Source organism: Zootoca vivipara, chromosome 6 (assembly GCF_965207765.1).
Source record: "Zootoca vivipara chromosome 6, rZooViv2.hap1.1, whole genome shotgun sequence".
Classification (NCBI taxonomy): Eukaryota; Metazoa; Chordata; class Lepidosauria; order Squamata; family Lacertidae; genus Zootoca; species Zootoca vivipara.
The window spans coordinates 58,670,711-58,692,929 of record NC_142589.1 but is presented as its reverse complement, the minus strand read 5'-3'; the positions used below and the strand labels follow the sequence as shown (position 1 = coordinate 58,692,929).

General features: G+C 46.3%; 1 long non-coding RNA gene across 1 annotated transcript in view; it reads left to right on the top strand.

Moving 5' to 3' along the window:
- Nucleotides 1-8,529, top strand: part of LOC148685359 (uncharacterized) — a 35,910-nt gene extending 27,381 nt beyond the window's left edge. The window contains exons 3-4 of the long non-coding RNA XR_015950329.1: nucleotides 6,253-6,425; nucleotides 8,352-8,529. This is a non-coding gene — a long non-coding RNA (uncharacterized LOC148685359). The remainder of the gene's footprint in view (nucleotides 1-6,252; nucleotides 6,426-8,351) is intronic.
- Nucleotides 8,530-22,219: the final 13,690 nt, after the last annotated feature.

Here is a 22,219-nt window from a genome sequence, read left to right as displayed (position 1 = left end):
CTTGCCAGAGGGCGCGACGGGGAGCTGGAGGGAGGGCGCAGCGCGGCGGGCGGGAACGGCGAACTCGCGCTCCGCCGGGCTGTGCCCCTCCCTAGCAGCAGGGCTGGTGGGCGGAGGCGGAGCCCAGCCCAGCGGAGCGCGAGTTCAGCGTTCCCGCCCGCCGCGCCGCGCTCTCTGGTTCCCCGCCGCGCTTGGCCTTGCCTGAGGGCGCGCCGGGGAGCTGGAGGGAGGGTGCGGCGCGGTGCGGCGGGAATGGCGAACTCGCGCTCCGCCGGGCTGTGCTCCGCCTCTGCCCACCAGCCCTGCTTCTAGAGTAGGGCAGCTGCCCTAACTTGCCGCATGGTGGGTACGCCCTTGGTGTCAGAGCACTTAAATGCACTTTAGTTGCACAGACCTAAATCCCAGAATATGCTTTGAATCCCTTCTGCAAAATACTGACAATCTGGAGGTGACCTGAATTTGCTCTTAGTGCTCAGGATGGTGGTGGTGATTTTGAAGTTCTGGAAGCAAATTGCGGAGATTGTCCCAAGAGTGTTTGACATTGCTACGTCATTAGATATGGTGACGATTTTTATTGGTTTCCTCAAAGGTAAGGTGAAACGAGTAACAAGTAGAAGTACTACCGGTACTGTGTATACTTTGAATGATGAAATAATAATAATAATAATAATAATAATAATAATAATAATAATAATAATAATAATAATTTATTTATACCCCGCCCATCTGACCGGGTTCCCCCAGCCACTCTGGGTGGCTTCCAACAAAACATTAAAATACAGAAATCAAACATTAAAAGCTTCCCTAAACAGGGCTCCCCTAAACATTCCGATTCCAAGATATTCACTTTAAAAATAGTCCCACGACCATTAAGAGTTTTGCTTTCTAAAGTAGAGGAATCATGCAAAATTCAAGAGTTTAAATTAATTGAATGGTGCACATTTTCTTCAAGTTAGAGCTGGGTGCAAAGCTACAGGATGAGATAGGAAAATCGCAGGACTTGCCAATGTGGCAATCTCTAGTTGTTGACTCCGATCATCCCTAGCCATTGGCTATACTGGCTGGGACTGATGGGAACTGGTGTCCAGCAACATGTGGAAAGCCACAGGTTCCCCCACCCCTGGCTTAATCCTTTTTGTAGAAGAATAGGGATGTAAGAAGGTATCATTTCCCATTGTGCCCTAGATTTGTTGCATGCACCACTGTTTCCATTCTGCCTCAGTTCATCTTCTGCCAAAAACTACCTTATTTGTCTCAGTGTCTGCTGTGATGAAATTATGTAACTTAGAGAAATACACATTCAATTCTGTAAATTACATTGTCACTACAGTATTCCACACCATTCATTTCAATGCAAAAGGAGGGGGTTATCACTGGCATATCACTTGCAAACTGAAAGCAGCAACAACATATTCCCTGAACTGATTTCCATTCTGGACATGGGATGAATAAGCAAACATCAGCAATTTCCACTCCCATTTCTGTTTTCGTTGGAATTATCTAACATTGCTATCCAATAACATCCCTTGCCAACAACAGTACAGATCACTGCCACACCCTAATACAGGAGTGCCCTCCAGATGTTTAGGAGATTCCACCTCCCAACAGCCACTGCTAGCAGGGCCAGTGGTCAAGGTTGATGGGAGTTGTTGCAGGCCAACAACTTTCCGGAGGGCACCACACTGGCTACCTTTGGTCAAAAGCTTCGTGCACCTGTTGCACTCAATGGGATGGAGTTCTTTCAGCATGTGTGGCACATTATTGTGCAATACTGGGAAGAGGTAGTAGCAGCAGCTCAATAACTCTTACCTTTGTGTGGGATTTCATGGGTTAATATCAGTGCCTACCCTACAAATATGGGAAGCAATTGAAAATGAGCAAGCTTGTTTCTCAGCAGGAGGCAGGAAAAGAACCTGGGGTTTTAAAGGCAGACTGAGTCCTTTAAGGCCACATGAAGCTGGGTTTACAAGTCATCCCCTCGCCTAAATGTCACTTTTCCAATTCAACAACAGAGGCTTACTTTTACAAGACTTTTATGGCTCCGCTAGGAGCATGAAAGAGGACCGAGCAGGTTTATTAAAACAGTTTTGCCTCCATGAAGCCCTCATACCCAAACTGACAGATTTTAAAGAACTTTGGGGAATGAAGTTTTCAGGGAAAGCAAAGCACAGAGAAATGGGGTGCATAGTCCCTACCCTATTTACCATAGTGGCAAATTATAGCCATGCTCCTCTGCTCTGAGAATAGGGTGACCGGCTATGTCTGGTTTGGCATATCCCTTTGCTAGGCAAACGCAGGTGATATGTTGCCATGGCGGGCTTCCTGTTTCCGGCGGTGAAAAATGGCTGACTCCCACACGATCAGACCTCAGCCATGCCAGTAATTCAGGGTTGATATGGGAGTAATTAGCCCTGGCAGACTCCCCAGGGTGGGGGAGGACTGTCTCATAGACCTGCAGACCATCTGAGATTGTCAGCTTGCATCAAGGTGCAAGTGGCAGGACACTGGGTCCCAGACCACAACACGGCTGGCACTCTCCGAAGTCATTCTCATAGCCGGAAATATCTGTTTGATAAAATAATTAGATTGATAAAATAATTAGACAATAAACAGACATAGTCTGGACCAAAGAAGACTGAGAAAAAACCTGCAGAACTACACAGTGCCTGGTGTTTAAGCTCGGACTTCAAAGAGATTCTCATCATGGTGTTTGGATTACGGAGGTGATTGGTACATTCTTTTTCTTCTTCTCAATACCTACAATTGTTTTTCTATGCCAAGCCTCATTAAGAAACCTTTTTTAAAAAAAGTACAGATGGACTTCTATTTATAATTAAGTATTCAATTACGCAGCTTTACTTAGACTTGAAAGACTTGATAAAGATAAAAGAAGAAACAAGATGGCGCTTGTTAATATGATGCAGCACAGAAAAATGAGAATTCCTCCCTTTTTCGAGGAAAGTGGAAAATTTATAGCTGACTTTATAATGACTTGAGACAACAATTTGGCTGACTTTATAATGACTCGAGACAACAATTTGGGATAACATACAGTGCACCTGTTTGCAGATTTTTTTTCATTGTGAGCAAGAGAGAAGGCTAAATGGATGTCTAGCAACCCCCCTTCTAGGGCACAGAGGGGGGGATTGTGTGGTCTCCGGGAAAGCTGATCAATCGCCAAATGACTTATATCTGTGGAATACAGTTCAATTACATTGCAATATTGCAAACAGTATGCTCGACAATTTAACGATGGGAAATCAGTAACAACTTAACAACTTGGGAGTTGCTGCGTCATTAAACTTCAAACGATAGACTTGGACAACAGCCCGGATTGGAAGATTGGAATGAAGTCAGGAAAAGGTGCACTGGCAAATAGACAGTTGAAATATATATATATATATACACAAATAAAGCTGTACTCTGTGGATGAAAGGATATATGATTTCTGACATGATTGAGAATCGCATAGCCAGCGACGGAGAACTTTAAAGCGCTAAGCTCGGAATGCAGAAAATATGAGAACAAGAAGAAGAAGGTAGGAACAAAGATATTGGAGATATACTTCAGAGCTCCAGACTATGGGAAGCCTGGAAAAATTAATAATTAATCATTTTGATTGTAATTTGGTTGTTATTTATTTTAGTTTATTGTTTTTAATTGGATTATGGTTATGATTTGATGGATATGTTAATTGGCTGCTTTTATTGGAAAATCAATAAAAATGATATGTTGCCATGGGAACTAAATAGCAAGTTGCTTTTGGATACAGGATAATTTTGGGAATGTCCTGGATAGGAAACCATCACAGAACACGGCAGACCTTCCCCTCCTCCTAGCAAAGGATGAGACAATCCAGGTGTCTATGTGAAGAAAGGCTGTAGTCCGATAATATATCCACATACAAACCCCACGAGTTTGGAGCGCCCCATAGTCTACTAACCAACCAACCAGGAAAAACAGGTGCTGCTTGTCCTGGCAGATGTAGCAACAGAGGCACATCACTCCTAAATATCTGCCTGGCATGAACCTATGGAAGCCACAACATGACAGTTGGGGGGTGGGGGGAAATATAGCAACATCATGCAACACAGTTGAACTATGGAACTTGCTCCCACAGGAGGCAGTGATGGGCACCAACTTCGATGGCTTTAAAAGATGACTGGGCAAATTCATGGAGGAGAAGGGCTATCAATATGCTCTACTGTACTACCACAGTTGAAGGCAGCAATGCTTCTGAACGGAAGTTGTTGGAAATCACAGGAGAAGAGAGTGCTCTTGTGCTCAAATCCTGCTTCTTAGCTTCCTGTGGGCATCTGGGCTGGCCCCTGTGGGAACAGGATGCTGGACTAGATGGGCCATAAGAAGTTCTTAAGTGTCCCTTCTCCCTAGTCCTTCACTGACCTCCCATTTCTATCCAATGTGCTTTCCCCCTGATAAATATATATGCCCTCTTTCTCTTCCCCCTCCACACACACACACACACACACACACACAAACATATATAGATTACACACACACAGTTAAAGGGGTCGAGAGTGGGTGGGAATCGAGATCATCATGATCTCTTGGCCCGGCTTAGCACTGTTTACTTTGAAGCTGTAGCCTTGGAAGGAGGAGGGCTGCCCGCTTTCGATTTGTGGAAACATGGGCTTTTAGCAATTATAGCAACATTCCACCCTAAATTCGTACTTCCTGGTGGCAAGTTTGTTTCCATTAAGTTGTTTGGGCCGCAGAGTAAATGGATCCCTGTGCGAGGGCTACGGAGCAACGGCTGAAATAGTTTGGTAAATTCTCTCTGCATGGGTGAAATTCCCGGCGCTACCAGAGGTTATTATCTCCACACAGGAACCAACAATATCCTTTTCGTCGAGACACTAATTCATACAGCATGTTCAGAGGAAAAGCAGGGAAGGGGAAGAAAGACTTGGCTGCTTAGGGATCCTTTGAAAATGCGCTGAACTGATCAGGCCAGGGGAGTCTCTCACAGCTGATTAATTTCCCTGTGCTTACCCCCATCCCCCCAAAACTAGTCCACCACCTTTTCAACCCACGATAAATCTTCCCTCACTGAACTCTTGGGATATGAACCTGAATTGAGCCAGACCATTGATCCATCTAGCTCATTGTTGTCTACACTGACTGGCAGTGACTGGAAATACTGGGATTTGAACCTGGAGCCTTCTGCATGCAAAGCAGGTGCTCTGACACTGAGCTATAGTCTTTCCCGGTTTGCAACTGCCTTGCTCGATGGAACCAAGATCGCTGTTATTTTTAAAATTGGGTTTGTGTGCATTTATTCCCTGTTATTCCATTTGGGCGCTTCATTACAGAAAGATTAGATAAATCAATATTAGCAAAAATAATGTACAGAAGTGCATTATATTTGGGACAGTTGCTTTGCAAAAATATGTATATTTAGGAGCAGTGCACATCCCATTCACATGCGCACCTGCAACTAGGGACAGGTGAATCTGTTGGTTTCCGTTTCTCATTTTTCCACCCTTAAGTTTAAGTTCCACATCAGTTTGCAACATATTTCTTAAAATGAAATGAAGATTCATCAGCATTATAGTATGAATTTCCCCTAATGCACACATTTTAATGCGATTTCCACCAATGTATACATGATTGCAAACAATTTCTCCTAATATAATATATTATCTTCACCAATACAGTATGTGTTTTTATCCATGTTTTATGTGGATTTGTGTACACATTACTGGGCTAGAGAACTGCACTGCAAAATTTAGAAAAGTGCAAATTTTTGGATAAAAACACAAATTTTGCAAGATGGCTGTCTTTCTGTTTGTGCATTGTTTTGGAAAGTACGGTAAGTAAGTTTGCCCTTTAAATGTGAACTGAACGGAATTTCTCCCCCATCCCTAATAAAGGGATGGGGGGAGAATCCACTAGCTGCTTCTCAGGTGTGTTTCTTGTGTTCAGTTTTCTTCCTCTACAGGAGCTGGATCTGCTTTACTGTATCAGGCTCCAGGTAGTGGGCCAAGAAGAAGCTGAGATATACTAATCCACTGTTTGCATGAATCTGCCCAACAAGCCAATCTACATGTTGTTGTTTTTATTTTGGAAATGGGTAAATATTCCACGCTGAAAATATTACATAATCTAACACCATTTAAAACATCTGTCTATTGTGATCACATCTAGGCTCCTATTAAGGTAGGTGCCCTAATGAGCCAGCTGCTAGATGGCACCTTATGAATCTGATCTTCCAGCTCTTCGCTTTCTTAGATCCTTTCCTGCTCAACTGCCCATGTTGGTGGCCCTTGACTTGGGTGTTCCTGGACCTCCATGGGATTGCGCTTTGGATTTGACTCTGGACTCCTGACTCAGACTTGGCGAGTTGGATTCACCCTGGACTATATTTCCTGACCTTTGGACCTGACATATTGGCTTGCTGCCAGGTAGGCCAGGGGTTCATGACATAAGCAGGACCTGAACACAGCACCACCCTCCCTACATAGGGTTTCTAGCAGTGGCTAAACAGGCATACCACCTCTCTCTGACAGTAAAGGTGGAACACAGTTAGGAACGAGGGAATCTGCCAATTTTGGTTTCTTATTTTTGTTCAGGCTTAAGTTTAATCCTCCACATTTTCACATCTGCCTGCGAAAATATTTGCTTAGTATACACATTTTTGCAATGCAATTTCCCCTGCTGTAATGTACTTTGTTTGTTGTTTAAATTAATATATGTATTTTTACATGCACTTTATCCTCATATATGCATGTTTGTACACATTTAGTTGGCTGGAGAACTGCATTACAGAATTTGGAGGGAGGTGAACTTGGAAGGATGGCTGTGTTTTGGTTTGTGTGTTGTTTGGGAAAGTGCAAATTGGGTATTGTTATTGTTATTGTTATTATTTATTGAACTTTATACTGCCCTAAGCCCCAACCACAGGTTGGTGATTTTGTCTATAAATGTGAACAAAGTTGAATCCCCTTCCCCCCCCCCAACCGTAAGCATAGTACAGTAATCCTGGCTAGTAATCACTGGTAGCCTTCTCCTCCATGAATTTGCCGCATCCTCTTTTAACACCATCCAAGTTGGTGGCCATCACTATGAAACAAATCGAGCCCACACTGTTTGTATGTTTTGCTCAATCAAGGAAAACCAGCTTTTTCCTTCTTCTGCATTACTACAGTGCTGAGCCTTAAAATCACAATTTCCATACAGCTGGAGGGTGCAATAAAAATGCTTTTAAATTTGTTCTGTCATAAACCCCCACATTAAGCATCAAGCAAAGCCAGGGTGTATAATTGATCATTAGAAAAAAAAATAAATTAATTTCGGTCCTTGGCAACCAACAAGACGAGCCGCGCATATCCAAAACGTTCAAAAGAGATATTTACATTTAGTCAGGGATCCCAAGGAGTTCTACTTACTGCTCAGCAGGTAGAGAAACTGTAGGCTAGTAGCAGCCGGTGTTGTGGGGCCAAGGAAGGAGCCACCCTCCTCCTGACACCAGGGGTGAGTCTGCTGACCTAGGCAGCACTGGAGTGGGGCAGGGAACCAGTGGGGTTGGGCCTGTGAAGGGACACTGGCAGAGCTAATCTGATTCTCCACTGCTGCATCCATGCAGCCATGACCTTACTGCTCTTGCCCCATTGAGTAAACAGCAGTGGTCCGGGTGTTGGCAGGGTGGGCCTCTATCTCAGCTAGGGGTGTTAGATAATTCCACTGAGAAGGAACATTGCCAATATTTGTTTATTCATAACTGAGTATGCCCCCCCCTGTCCGCTATTTGCATAGCATTTCCTTTGCATTGAAATGAACGGGGTGGAGTTCTGGAAGTTTTGGGGGCAGCGGTTCCCAAATATGTTAAAGCCCCAGCAATTCTTCTTCTTCTTCTTTACAACAATCATTCGTAGGCAGAGGTGGTACAATATCGTGCCAAAATAAGACAATGCAGCATCTGTGCTTGGGGGTGGGTGGAAATGGCATGGGGCTGTCCAGAGGGGCTTAACTGAAAGCAAAATCTGGGGGTTTGTCCAATACTTTGAAGAGAGGAGCTAGCAGGCTAAGAAAAGGAGGGAGACGAGGATGGAAGCACAACAGTGAGATGGAAGAAGACTGGGAGCCATTGTTAGGTGCTGGGGTGAGGGGGGTAGGCATCCACCTGTCAAGAGCATGAAATACATGAAGAGTGTGACATTTCACATCAACATTTTTGACATTTTATTTTGAATACGGTTGGCGTGAAGTATGTCCATGACAGGAGACTTCTTTTACAGGAAATGTCAAAAGAGATGTCAAATTTGTATTGGGGGGGGCGGGGGGAGGAAATGTCAACCTCTTAATTCTTATTCCTTTTCTCTTCCCAATAGGTTTTTATTTTATGGAGGAGCAGCCCCAGATTTAAGCCTCAAGTAACATGACTCGGAACAGGTGAGATGGAGCTACCCCAATGAGATTGCAAAGAACCTCAGGATCAGATAAAGGATGACAATAAATTGCTTTGAGACATAAGGGTGCCTCAGAGTGGCTTACAATATAAGAAGAGGCAAAACAAGAAACATTAAAATAAAATATAAGGACAAGAATAAAGCAATAACTTAAAATGCTCATCCATAAATAGTTATGAAAAGACAGATCCAGCCCACCAAAAGAATGAGCACAAAAAGAGGCAATAGGCATAGCCTCCAAGTTAAGGGCCAAAGGCCTGGCAAATAAAAACGTTTTTGCCTGGTACCTAAAAAAAGATAATGACGCCACAACGCTTACTTCTCTTATAGGAACATTCCATAAACAGGGAGCCACCACTGAAAAGGCTCATTCTCTTCTTTATTTACTTACTTTAAACCAGTTGCATTCTGCATTTGGTCAGAGAAGCAGCCACTGACATGCTCTGAGACTCATAACCGGACCACTTGAGAGGCTTTTATTTATTTTTTTAAGCACTCTGTTCTCCTGGTCTAAATACCACTCTCCTTCAAGCTGCTTTTTAGCTGCACCTGTGTTTTGTCTTATTTTCAACTTCCAGGGGAAAGGGGTGGGGTATTTAGATAAAAACAGTGTTTGAAGGAATCAGATTTGGAGCCCCTGTGCCTGTTTTAAAGTAAATAAAAACCCATCCCAATGTCCTGTTATGGATATTTTGCATCACCTGTGCATTCGGCCTTAAAAGCTGTGTGGATGGGAGCTGAGAGAGAGAGAGAGAGAGTAGTGCCTGTCTTTAAAGACCACAGACTACTTCTAAGGTGTCATGCTTTCTCTTATCTTTGCCGAGATTTTCCATGGACTCTGCCATGTTGCGAAAGGTGCTGTGCTGGCTGGCATGATCAGCAGCTGAGCTGCAGCAAAAAGCCCACGTTTTTGCACTGAACTCAAGAGCCAACCACTTGCACCTTTGCTTTCCACCCCACCCCCGCACCCCAATTGGCAGCTGGCTTTGTGAGACATAATCAGCTCCTCTGTTCCGAAGGAGGTCTTTCTGGAGTGTCAATGCAACAATCGGCCGCCCTTTTCCATGCCGTCTGTTGAATCTCCTAAATCGTTCTTTGGTGTCGACAATGTAAATATAGCTTTTCATGGACTTAAAGACCCTTCTCCCCACCCCCACCCACCCCCACCCACCCTTGTGTAGTGGCACTGCATATATATGCAAACACACACACAACCACTTAACCCCGGTGACAAAAAGAGCAGTGAATTGGCTGTTTTGAGGCCCGCTCGTGCAAGAAAAGCAGACTCAATAGGATTTGGGTAACTGGGTGTATAGAAATTGCCATGCCTCACAGCTTGTCAATGGGGGATTCAGAGTTGAAGCATGTGCAGCTAAAGCTTGCGTGGAGACCGAGGGGGTTGTTCCACCTCTTAAAAAGCAGCTGCTTCCCTTTAAGAAAATAATGATTTATTCATACCCATTCAGGAGAGGGCGGAATATATTGGAAAAGCATCCTTTGGGGGGCCCAGGACTTAACACCATCAGCGTCTTTCTATCTCTCTCCCCACCCCCACCCCCACCCCCACCAACTCCTTTTGTCCTTTAGAATCTGTGACAATGTGATCCCGCCATTGTTTCTTGACAAGATGCCCTAATAGAGACTTACTAAGCTGACCAATATGGTCTCAGAAGGAGAGAACGAGTACGAAGAAGCTGGCTTTGCATGCAGCTTGCTTGGTCTGAAGAAGTGACAGTTTAGAGGGGAAGGTTGACTTCTCCAAGCCTCTAGCCGTGGAGGAACAAGAATTGAAGAGGCTCCACCTGGGGTCTCTCCACAAGTGGTCATTTTATCTGGGCTTGACTGCTGAGCAAGGGAGCCTCAGGCTGAGTCTTCTGAATCAGAGGAAGCCAGTGCCACTTCCTCAGGCTGGCGGGGGAAGGGGCTTCATCTGACCCTGCAGGTTCACCGGAGTGTGCTTCTGGAGGTGGCACTCTCTGCAAGCCTGTCCACATCTGCTTCAGAAGCCTTGTCCTCATCCCCTAAAGAGGAAGGAGGATCTGGCTCCAGGATCTTGGCAGGCCTGAAGCTCCCCGCCCCTGAAATAAAGTAAATAAATATTTCATAAAATTTATATGATGCTTGGCTATTAAGAAAAACCTCAACGTAGTTTACAAAGAGAATAAAACAATAAAATCACCAGTAAAAAGAACAACTCTTTAAATCGTTCAAAACATTAAATCAACAAAGAACAGATTAAACCACGCTGCCACATTCTACATGTCTGGTTCATCTAAAACAGAGACGCAGGGCCGGCCCTACGGCCAGGCTGGGTGGTGCAGGGCGCCACGGCGCCGGCCCATCAGGGGGGAGCCACGCAGCTGCGCCCGCCCACCCGCCGGCTGCTCCGCCGCGCAGCAGCGCCCCCAGCAGCCGTGCTGCGCCCACCCGGCACGCTGGGAAACGGGGCAGGGGGCGCCGGAGGGATCCGTCGCACCACGGCGCCAGAGGTGCTTAAGGCGGCCCTGCAGAGACATTTTTAGCAGGCACCAGAATGAGCACAGTGAAGGTGCCTGCCTGATGTCAATAGGCAGGGAGTTCCACAGTGTAGGTGCTGCCACACCAAAAGATTTCTTACGAATGTGGAAGGGGTATGATGGGGCACCTGCAACAGCCCCAGTTCTGCAGATCATGGTGGTCAAGAGGGTGTATATGGGTAAGGCAATCTTGCAGAGAACTACCCTCTGTAAAGTAGGAGACATGGCCACCCTGACTCCCGGCAAGGACACCTCAAGTGCTCTGCAGCCTCAGCCAAGCACATTGGCCCGCCTAATGCATTGCATAAGGAAACACACACTTATTTGACGAGGTGGAGGGCCTGTGCGGAGTTTCGCCATCAACACCCCCCAGTAAAAGGCCGGAAAAGGAAGCCCTTCTTCCCAGATGTATTATCATCCTTCTTGGCTCGTGTGAGATGCTTCTCATGAACATATGCACAGGGAGAGAGGCAGATGAGAGAGCTGAGGCTATCATAACAAGGCCAGATAAGGCTTTGATATCCTTTCCCCAGGAGAACGGCTCTCATGGAGGGCTCTTCCAAGACCCTCCTGGCTCTCAGCGCAAGCACAATGGGGAACACATGTCAGGCTGAGCCTCCTCTTGCTTTAATTAACTTCAGTTCAATTGTTATTTTCGTACGATTGCCTTTGTTCCTCCAGCGTTGGCTAATTTGGTCTCCATTACCTTTCATCCAAAGTAGCCCTTGGCTGCAGTGGCTACGTAAAATCAGGGGAGGAGAAACAGTGGCCACACAGATACTGCCAGACTCCAGCTCCCAGCAGCCACAGCCAGTGGTTGGGGTGATGGACGTGGTAGCTCAGCAACAACCCAGAGAGCCACAGGTTCCCCACTCCTAATGCTGGAGGCCAGAGTCCCTGTCCTGGTCCAGAGCAACAATATTCCTTGCATACGGATGTTGGAGAAGCAGGCGGTAGGGTGAGCACAATTCAAAGTGTTGGTGCTGACCTTTAAAGCCCTAAATGGCCCCGGTCCAGTATACCTGAAGGAGCGTCTCCACACCCATCGTTGAGCCCGGATACTGAGATCCAGTGCTGAGGGCCTTCTGGCAGTTTCCTCACTGTGAGAAGCAAAGCTACAGGGAACCAGGCAGAGGGCCTTCTCGGTAGTGGCACCCGCCCTGTGAAACACCCTCCCATCAGATGTCAAAGAGATAAACAACTATCCGACATTTAAAGGTAAAGGGACCCCTGACCATTAGGTCCAGTCGTGACCGACTCTGGGGTTGCGCGCTCATCTTGCATAATTGGCCGAGGGAGCCGGCGTACAGCTTCCAGGTCATGTGGCCAGCATGACAAAGCCGCTTCTGGCAAACCAGAGCAGCACATGGAAACGCCGTTTACCTTCCCGCTGTAGCGGTTCCTATTTATCTACTTGCATTTTGACGTGCTTTCGAACTGCTAGGTTGGCAGGAGCTGGGACCAAGCAACGGGAGCTCACCCCGTCACAGGGATTCGAACCGCCGACCTTCTGATCAGCAAGCTCTAGGCTCAGTGGTTTAACCACAGCACCACCTGGGTCCTCACCTGACATTTATAAAATACTTAAAGGCAGCCCTGTTTAGGTAAGTTTTTAATGTGTGACATTTTAATGTATTTTAATCTTTGTTGGAAGCCGCCCAGAGTGGCTGGGAAAACCCAGCCGTATGGGCGGGGTACAAATAATAAGTTGTTGTTGTTGTTAGGGCTGGGAATGTTCCACCTGAAAGCCTGGAAAGCCACTACCAGTCAACGTAGGCAATACTGAATGGACCAAGGGTCTGATTCAGTAGAAAGCAGCTTCCTATGGTACCTTCCATATGTTTTAGAGAGCAAAACTCCGGGCTGCCTGGCTGGGGATGCTGGGAATTGTAGTCCAAAACATCTGGAGGCCCCAGATCAGCAAAGGCTGTGCTGTTAGGAAAGAGCCTCTCTGTCTGACACCTTGGAAAGCCATTGCCAATCTGGGGGGGGGACCCCAGGCAGGATAGTATCATCTGGTATAAGGCAGCTTCCTGTATCTGTAACTCTTTGAACAGGACTGATGTCCAGAATTGTGCCTGCATTGATATTTAAATGGAGGTTGTGGGAAAGCGAATGGGATTTCACAAAGGCCGTTTGTCGGATTGCTTTCCGTTCAGAAACCTCTTAAGATATTGCATCCAAAGTTTTGCAAGGTGGTTCTTGAGATCAAGGAGCAGGTTTTCGGCTATGTTTGGATACAGTTGGGTGCCATTTTGTACCAAGATGGCAGACTGAACTGCACTAGTTTTAACCACTGTTTTCAAAGCTGCACTGATCTTTTTAGTTTCTTAGAATTCCTCGGCTACCTTTCAAAACAGAGGCCTTCCCTCTGTACAGTATAACACAATGGCCACCCTACCTCTGTCAGCAGAAGCAAGATTGAAATGGTTTGCTCTTTTGAGAAGAGAACAGAGGTGGCCAACAGATGCTCAGAGCCAGGATGTGCCCTCAGAGGCTATAATACCTGAGACTGGAAGTAAAATTGCAGCAGAGGTGGAGCAGATGAGAGGGAGGCGCCTACACTCCTTCAGGGAAGTAGGGAGGAAAAACCCTCTTTAGCTTCTCATCAGCTCAGTTCAGTGGCCCAAATATTCCAAGGCAACAGGAGAATAGGCGAAATGCACAAGGTTAGCAACCAACTCTGGAAACGACCTGGAATCTGTAACGTAGGTAGGCACGCATCCTATAAAATGTCTTGGGGGCCCGGCATCTTGATTGGGATGATTGGCAGGTCTGTTGATTTCAGGGACAGGGGCTGATTGATGGCTGCTTTAGTTGCTGCCCTGGGCCTCTTCACAGCTCGCCGAGGTGAAATGTTCAGCCGAAGGATGGGAGCTTGTCCCTAGAGGGACATTCAGGACCTTTGGCCTTTTCCTACTCCTTGCTCACTGTTCAGAAGCTCCAACATCCACCATCACACACATCCCCGACTTGCCAGCCTAGAGCTATCATGCAGAGGAGGAGACGTTAAACATTACCTAAAGAAGGCTGGGGAAGTCTTAACCTGTTACTGGTTTTGCAGAGAGGTTGGTGTACAGTTATCACAGAGGCCCAACTAGACAGATTTACTTTTTCAGCTGCCTTTTAAGGTGACTCACAACATACTACACACACAAAATATTACAAGCATAAAATTGTATCCTCATGTAAGGACCAGGGATTGATAGATCTGACTATTTCTGGCCTGAGTGCGTTCCTAATATCTCATACCACACAATCCTGTGTGATTGGTCTGTTTTTTAAAAAATAAAATATGTGCATTTAAAAATATGTATTTTCAATGTACACATTTCTAAATGCATTTGCCCCTAAACTATATTTTTTGTGCATTTGGGTACATTTCTTTTAGTCAATAGCTGTATTGCAAAATTCTGAGAAGTTCAAAAGTCCAAAGGATAATTACAGCCCAGTTCATGTATTAATCCAGGGAGCGAATTGTGTCACTCTGCTTAATAATGCGAACCAAATGAATTTCTCCTCCATCCCTAGTAAAAACACATCTAAAAATATACCGTAACAGCAGCAGCTAAAAACAGCAGCAGAAGTATGAAACAGACCTCAGCTCATTCAAAAGCTGACTAGACTAGAAAAGTCTTTAGAGTTTCCTTAAAATCTAACAGAGAAGGGCAAGAGGATTCCAGCGTGATGAGGCCTCTACAGAAAAGGCCCTGTCCCTTGTAATCACTAGTCTAGCAACTCTTGATGAACACGTATTAATGTATTAATTGTTAAGTCCCGTTTATACAGAAGGGCAGAACGACAGGAATTTTTTACTGTGAATTTCTATTCCTAGAGGCTCCTGAAGGACTTCACATTGTACGACCTTCTACTAGTGCTTGAGTGGAATGGATGTTGTCAAGGCTGACAACACACTAATCTGTTTGCAGCACAAAAATGTAACTTTTCTCAATGCAGCGTCATTCAGCCTAGATCGACCCACAAAGGTGGGTTTGGTTACTTGATTATGTATTTGAAAACCCTTCCCTTGTTTGGGTTATCTGCTCCTTTTCCTCTCTGCACATCCCCCAGGTAAATGAAGATGGCACTGGCATTGTGATCTTGGCATACTCCCACCTACAGCATCCCTGAGCAGGTGTGCACACGCACACACACACACACACACACACACACACGCACACACACAACCACCTACATCTGTTTTTAAATGGACACTCTATGGCGGTGATGGTCAAACTTGGCCCTCCAGCTGTTTTGGGACTACAATTCCCATCATCTTGTTAGCTCTATGGGGTAATGCAGAATCCATCTGCAATGAGCTCCCCCCCCCCCCTCATACCCCATGAAACCAGATTCTCAATATGTGCTTTTCAGGGACACAAATATGCAGCAAACCTAGATTATGTGCAGACTATGTAAAAAACAAGGACTTGTTCTATGTTGATTCCTGAATAAAATATTGTATGTCTGCAGCCAAAGACACCAAGTAGATCTCGGTGCCCCCTTCAGGGCTCCTGAAGCAGAGCAGGTCTTCCGTCACCTCCTCCCCAAATAAGGCTGCATGGATGGGGATGTTACCAGGTTCTTTTTGGGGGAAGTGGTATGCTTTCCCCACTGCTCTCACCCTTGGGATGTTGCACCAGATGTTCTTGATAAGGACTTGTGATTCTGTTTAATTAATCACAGCTGTTCTCCTCTGTGCTTGGCATTGCGATTGCTGCATTGAGGTTGGGTAGCGGAGAAAAACATGGGAGAAGGTCCCCGAAAACAGGTGACAGGATCTGGTTTGGATAGCCTCAATCTTCTTCCCACTGATGAAATAAGTGGGGAGAGGTTGGAGCTTAATTTCACACACAAAACTCCAGTTTAGGTTGCTAACTCCTGACAAGCCCCACGCTTTTGGACATCGGATCTGTTTAATGCTTTGGATAGAGGCTGGGGGTGAATCAGTCAAATTCAGTTTCTCGTTTTGCCAATCTTGAATTCAGTTCACAACATTTCTGTATCAGTTTGCAATTTATTTATTTTTAAAAGTCCTCATGAACATTTCATCAGCATTTTTAGTGTTCTTTTCTCTATTGGATTTAAAATTGTTTTTACATATGAAAGTGTTCTAAGTGGTTTTTAATTGTTATAATTATTTTCATATATGAAATTGTGTGTTGTTTTTATTGCTGGTTTGTTTGGTTTTTTTGGGGGGGGTGTCAGTTGAGGTACTTTACGGGAAGCGATTCATACCGTAAATGGGGGGGGAAAATTATTCAAATAAACATATTATTGTATGCAATTTTGCCCTACACACACATTATCGCAAGTGATATCCACTAATATAAATCACTTTTATGCACCCTTCCCCCTAACAAACACATTTATATACATGCTTTTAGGATGGAGAGCTACACCAGAAAATTCAACAGAGGACAAATTTTCAAAGTGAAACACATTTCAGCATGCATACTGTGGTGTGAATTAGTTAAAGGGGTGAATTAGTTAAAGGGGTCCCTGACCATCAGGTCCAGTCGTGTCCGACTCTGGGGTTGCGGCGCTCATCTCGCTCTATAGGCCGAGGGAGCCGGCGTTTGTCTGCAGACAGCTTCCGGGTCATGTGGCCAGCATGACAAAGCTGCTTCTGGCAAACCAGAGCAGCGCATGGAAACGCTGTCTACCTTCCCGCCGGAGCAGTCCCTATTTATCTACTTGCACTTTGATGTGCTTTTGAAATGCTAGGTTGGCAGGAGCTGGGACCGAGCAATGGGAGCTCACCCCATTGCAGGGATTCGAACCACCGACCTTCTGATCAGCAAGCCCTAGACTCTGTGGTTTAACCCACAGCGCCACCTGGGTCCCTGTGAATTAGTTAGGCTTCCATTAAAATGTAAACTGGACTGAATTCCTCCCACAACCCTTTTTATCCTATTGCATACCACTTCAGTATTTGTTTGTAAAATCAGTAACACCTGCAGGGAAAAGCTTCCCCATCCCTGGTCTACACTGACACACACTAGCTCTCCATGGTTTCAGACAGGGAGTCCTTCAACCCTGTGCAGCTTGCTGACGCCTTTCCTCTGAAGGAATTTGGCTACAAGCCAGAGCCGATCTGGTACCTGGAAACGGTGGGTAGGATAGAACTGGCGGCTGGTTTGCTCTTGGCCTTTGGGCCTCAGCTGCTGCAGGAAATCAGCAATTTTGTGCTCACGATCGATAGGTAAGAGCTATGCAGGGGTCGGTTGTTTCCCCTCCACAAGGTAGAGAGGAGCTGCTGGACTGTAGGAAGCTGCCTTCTACAGGGTCAGGTCAATGGCCCATCTAGCTCAGTATTGCCTGCACTGGCTGGCAGCCACTCTCCAGGGCTTCAGACAGGAGTCTTTTCCCAGTGCTCCCTGGACATGCCAGGATCTGAACCTGGGACCATTTGCATGCAGAGCAGATGCTCTGCCACCAAGCTGTGGCCCTTCCCGGATATACCAGTGATCTGCTGCAGGCCCACTTCTGTTAAAAGGAGAGCTCAGAGGGCGTCCCCCAGCCCTGCGAGCCTCTTTGTGACATATGCCTGTCTTCTCTGTGCAGACTGCACTTCTGCCTGGCATAGAATGCAGAGGTTGGTGGCGATACGATGCTGCTCTCTAGTGGCCAAAGGGCAGTGTGTCACCACAAGCCAGCTTTTACGACTGACCCGAGTCCTTAGTCTCAAGAAGAGGAGCATGCAGGGAAGTCTTTACAGGGGAGCAGAGCCAGTGTCAGCACCTGGTCTCCTTGCACAGCAGCTGAGGGCCAGAGTCCCAGTAGAGCCCACTGCTGCACCCCTTTAAAAACAAAACAAAAAAAACCTGGCCCTGCATCCTCAGCAGTGCTGTACAGCTGTGTTCTGCCTCCATTTGAACTTTTCAGTGACCTAGATTCCCGTTACTGTATAGGGTGAACCTGGCAAAGCACACCAATGGTGCTCTCCATTTTCAGGGAGACTTGCACATTGGCCTCCTGTCTGCCAAAGGACTCCCACATGCTTCCCAACGCAGTGTACTGGAGATGGACTAGGACCAGGAAAACAGGGTTCAAATCCCCACTGAGTGACCTTGGACCAGTTGTAGTCTCTCAGTCTAATCTACCTTACAGGGTTGTTGTGATGACCATGGATGCCACCTTGAGCTCCTTGGGAGGAAAGGTGGGATATAAATCTAATAAAGAAATAACGAGGTACTATCTAAAAATCTGGCATCTCTTAGGCCACTTGTGGAAAAGAGGGCAGACTTACCAGGCCTCAAAACTGTCCTGCAAAAACTCAGCATGCCCCTAACATACAGGGCATAGTAGGGCAAGGCCAGCCATGGCAATCAAGCTGTCTAGGAAGTGCCGCATTGCCTATGCAGTTCCCACTGTTGACACTTGCTGTCTATTCAGCTACAGAAGAAACTACACTTATTTTCCTCCTGGTTTCCAGTTGTCTTTTAACAAAGCACCTTTCCCAGCGCAGACTCAAAATGATAGCCTCACTCTGGCTCCATGGCAAGCCCCAGGCGAGGGCAGGCAGAGACACCGGTCCGTTAAATTTCAATTTTCCCTATCAACTCCAGGCCATTTATTACAACACACACACACACACACACACACACACACACACACACACACACTGTCAAAGGATGCACTCAGGGCCCCCTTTTGACACAGTGTTAACTTTATCAAGGCTCCTGGTACAGGGCAGTGATAAATTGAGCATACCTGCGGTCTGTCAGAGGCAGATTAATACGGTGGGTTAAATGGCCCTTACATGGCTAGGAGGCCAGACATTTCGTAGTCATTGGAAAGAGAGAGGCAGAGGCAGGAACTTGCCTGCGGAACTTCCACCACGATGCTCTCCTTTAGCAAAAAACGCAACATCAATTCTCATCGCTGCACCTAGGAGAGGCTAGGGCTGGGTCCCCCTCCCACACAGTTTATTTTTAATGAAGTCGCACCCTGAGAGCTATTTCCTTGTTTTTTAAGAGTCGGGACAAAGCTGTACGTCAGCAGCAGCTAGTCTAAGCTTGCACAACCTGAGGTCCACCAAAGCAAACATGTGCCAGCTTGGACTCTCTCTCCTTTTGGTTTCCCTATTGGGACTGCCCAAAATGGGATGCAAAGGACCCAAGCAAGGCCCAGCGTTGGCCTACCATTAAGTACGAGGCAGTTGCCTCAGGTGGGGAACAGACAGTGATGAAATGTTGCAGGACTGAGTTGTAAGTGCCACGTTCCCTCAGGTGCAGTGGAGCAGGCTGCCTCTTCAGCAGTGTCGAAGTGAGGGTCAACTACAAGTCTGATTAAGCTCTGTGGGTGGAATAGGTGGGGCATCTCTCTTCTCCTTCACCTTAGGCAAAAAGCCTCTTTCACTGCAAGGCTGTGTTTGGTTTGCCAGTTCCAATGTTGCACGGGACCCTGAATAAATGAACTTTCAGTCCGCATGAAGACACAGGCTTCAGACCCAAGAGTCGGGGTTGGAGTCCATTCACAGGGCCTCAGGGCAGCACATTAAAATCTCTGGGCCAGCCTCAGCTCAGTGGTAGAGCACAGCAGAAGGTCCCAGGTTCAATCCCTGGCGTCTCCTGGTAGGGCTGCAAGGAAGTTCAGTTGGAAAGCTGTTACCGGTCTGTGTTGGCAATGAGTTAGATGTTAGAAGGTTCTGACTCAGTATAAACGTAGCTTCCTGTGTTCCTTTTGTTGCAAATTGCCATCTTTGCACTTACGACCAAGGAGCTTGGGAGCAGAATCATATAAAGATACTAATTTTCAAAATCACATTCTAAAAGAAAAAATATTGCACAAACATGATATTTTACCATTTAAAAACACTTTTTTCCTGGGTTTTTCACATTTTGAACGCTACTTAAGGGCGCTTTTGAGCATCAACTTTTTGTATTTTTTGATTTGGTAGCACCCTGACATCACAGGGCCCTGCTCCATTGGTATCAGTCTGTGGAATGCAAGATGCAACCTCAGGTCTGTGGGCCGGTGCATTCCTGGATGATTCTATTTGGAACGGTTGCCCCTTACAGGCTCATTATGTCTCTGAATACTCTTCCCAGTGCGGACCCTAGGAGTACATCTGCCCTGCGATTTTGCTTCAAGAGGCTCAGAAGCCCTCAGTCAGAACATCGGATACCTGCAAGCCATGCAGGGCCCTGTCCTCTGTTCATGCAAGAACAAACCCAGTGGGAACTGTTCCCTTTGCACAAGCTGCTTAAGGTAGAACCACCCAGCGGGGTCAAACAGTACAGTATGTAGATTTCAGAGCAGGGGTGGAGAATCCTTTTTTCTTTTTTTGTCCAGGACCTCATTCCCTTGGAGGGTGAGTGTAGTCACAGGGGGTGGTGCCAAAGCCCAAAGTGGGCAAGGCTACTTTTCTCTTTCACTCATTTTTCTTCCATTGTATAGCATGCTATTGGGAGGAACAGATTGTTCCTGCCAGTGGTCTGCAACCATTGCTTGAAGGCTTTTCTGCCCTCCCCACTGGATGCTTTTCAGTTGCTCTGTTTCTCAAATACACCCCTCCCACTAGGCTTAACTTAGACCAAATGTGGCTTGTCTGTTGTTGTTGTTGTTGTTTAGTCGTTTAGTCGTGTCCGACTCTTCGTGACCCCATGGACCATAGCACGCCAGGCACTCCTGTCTTGCACTGCCTCCCGCAGTTTGGTCAAACTCATGTTCGTAGCTTCGAGAACACTGTCCAACCATCTTGTCCTCTGTCGTCCCCTTCTCCTAGTGCCCTCAATCTTTCCCAACATCAGGGTCTTTTCCAAGGATTCTTCTCTTCTCATGAGGTGGCCAAAGTATTGGAGCCTCAGCTTCACGATCTGTCCTTCCAGGGAGCACTCAGGGCTGATTTCCTTAAGAATGGATAGGTTTGATCTTCTTGCAGTCCATGGGACTCTCAAGAGTCTCCTCCAGCACCATAATTCAAAAGCATCAATTCTTCGGCGATCAGCCTTCTTTATGGTCCAGCTCTCACTTCCATACATCACTACTGGGAAAACCATAGCTTTAACTATACGGACCTTTGTCGGCAAGGTGATGTCTCTGCTTTTTAAGATGCTGTCTAGGTTTGTCATTGCTTTTCTCCCAAGAAGCAGGCGTCTTTTAATTTCGTGACTGCTGTCACCATCTGCAGTGATCAAGGAGCCCAAGAAAGTAAAATCTCTCACTGCCTCCATTTCTTCCCCTTCTATTTGCCAGGAGGTGATGGGACCAGTGGCCATGATCTTGGTTTTTTTGATGTTGAGCTTCAGACCATATTTTGCGCTCTCCTCTTTCACCCTCATTAAAAGGTTCTTTAATTCCTCCTCACTTTCTGCCATCAAGGTTGTGTCATCTGCATATCTGAGGTTGTTGATATTTCTTCCGGCAATCTTAATTCCGGCTTGGGATTCATCTAGTCCAGCCTTTCGCATGATGAATTCTGCATATAAGTTAAATAAGCAGGGAGACAATATACAACCTTGTCGTACTCCTTTCCCAATTTTGAACCAATCAGTTGTTCCATATCCAGTTCTAACTGTAGCTTCTTGTCCCACATAGAGATTTCTCAGGAGACAGATGAGGTGATCAGGCACTCCCATTTCTTTAAGAACTTGCCATAGTTTGCTGTGGTCGACACAGTCAAAGGCTTTTGCATAGTCAATGAAGCAGAAGTAGACGTTTTTCTGGAACTCTCTAGCTTTCTCCATAATCCAACGCATGTTGCTTGTCTACTCTTGCCCTAAACAACATACTGAACCTCACCACTTGCAGCCACCCCTCCTCAAGCATTGAGGTGCCCCAGGGGCGGGAGTAGGGAGATGCAAGGTCTTGATGACAGCAGTTCCATAAAGTGGAGAAATCTGTTGCCGACCAAGATCTCCAATAATTCTTCTTATCAGTTGTTGCTTGTTGCTGTTCTTGTTAAACCAGTCAGCTACCTGCGGAGTGTGGGAAGAGATAGAGGCCTCTACTGGCTGGGCAAGTAGCTGAGGTCAACTGATGCTGGTGCTTTGGCAACCTCCTGCCCCTCTTACTGGTCTTACTGAGGACAATGTGTGAATGGAGAGCGGCAACCATGAGACAGAAGGGAAAGGTAGCTGGTGGCAGCAAGAAAAAGCAATGGTTTGGGCTAGGCTGGGCAAGAGAGAGAATGCCTCCGAGATCAGGAAGGAGCAATGGGCAAGGGAGCCAATGGTAGAAAACAGATGACAAACTCAACATGTTGGGGATTTCATTTATAACCAAACTAGAGGCCACCTTGTCAATTAAGACGTTAGATGGCTATAA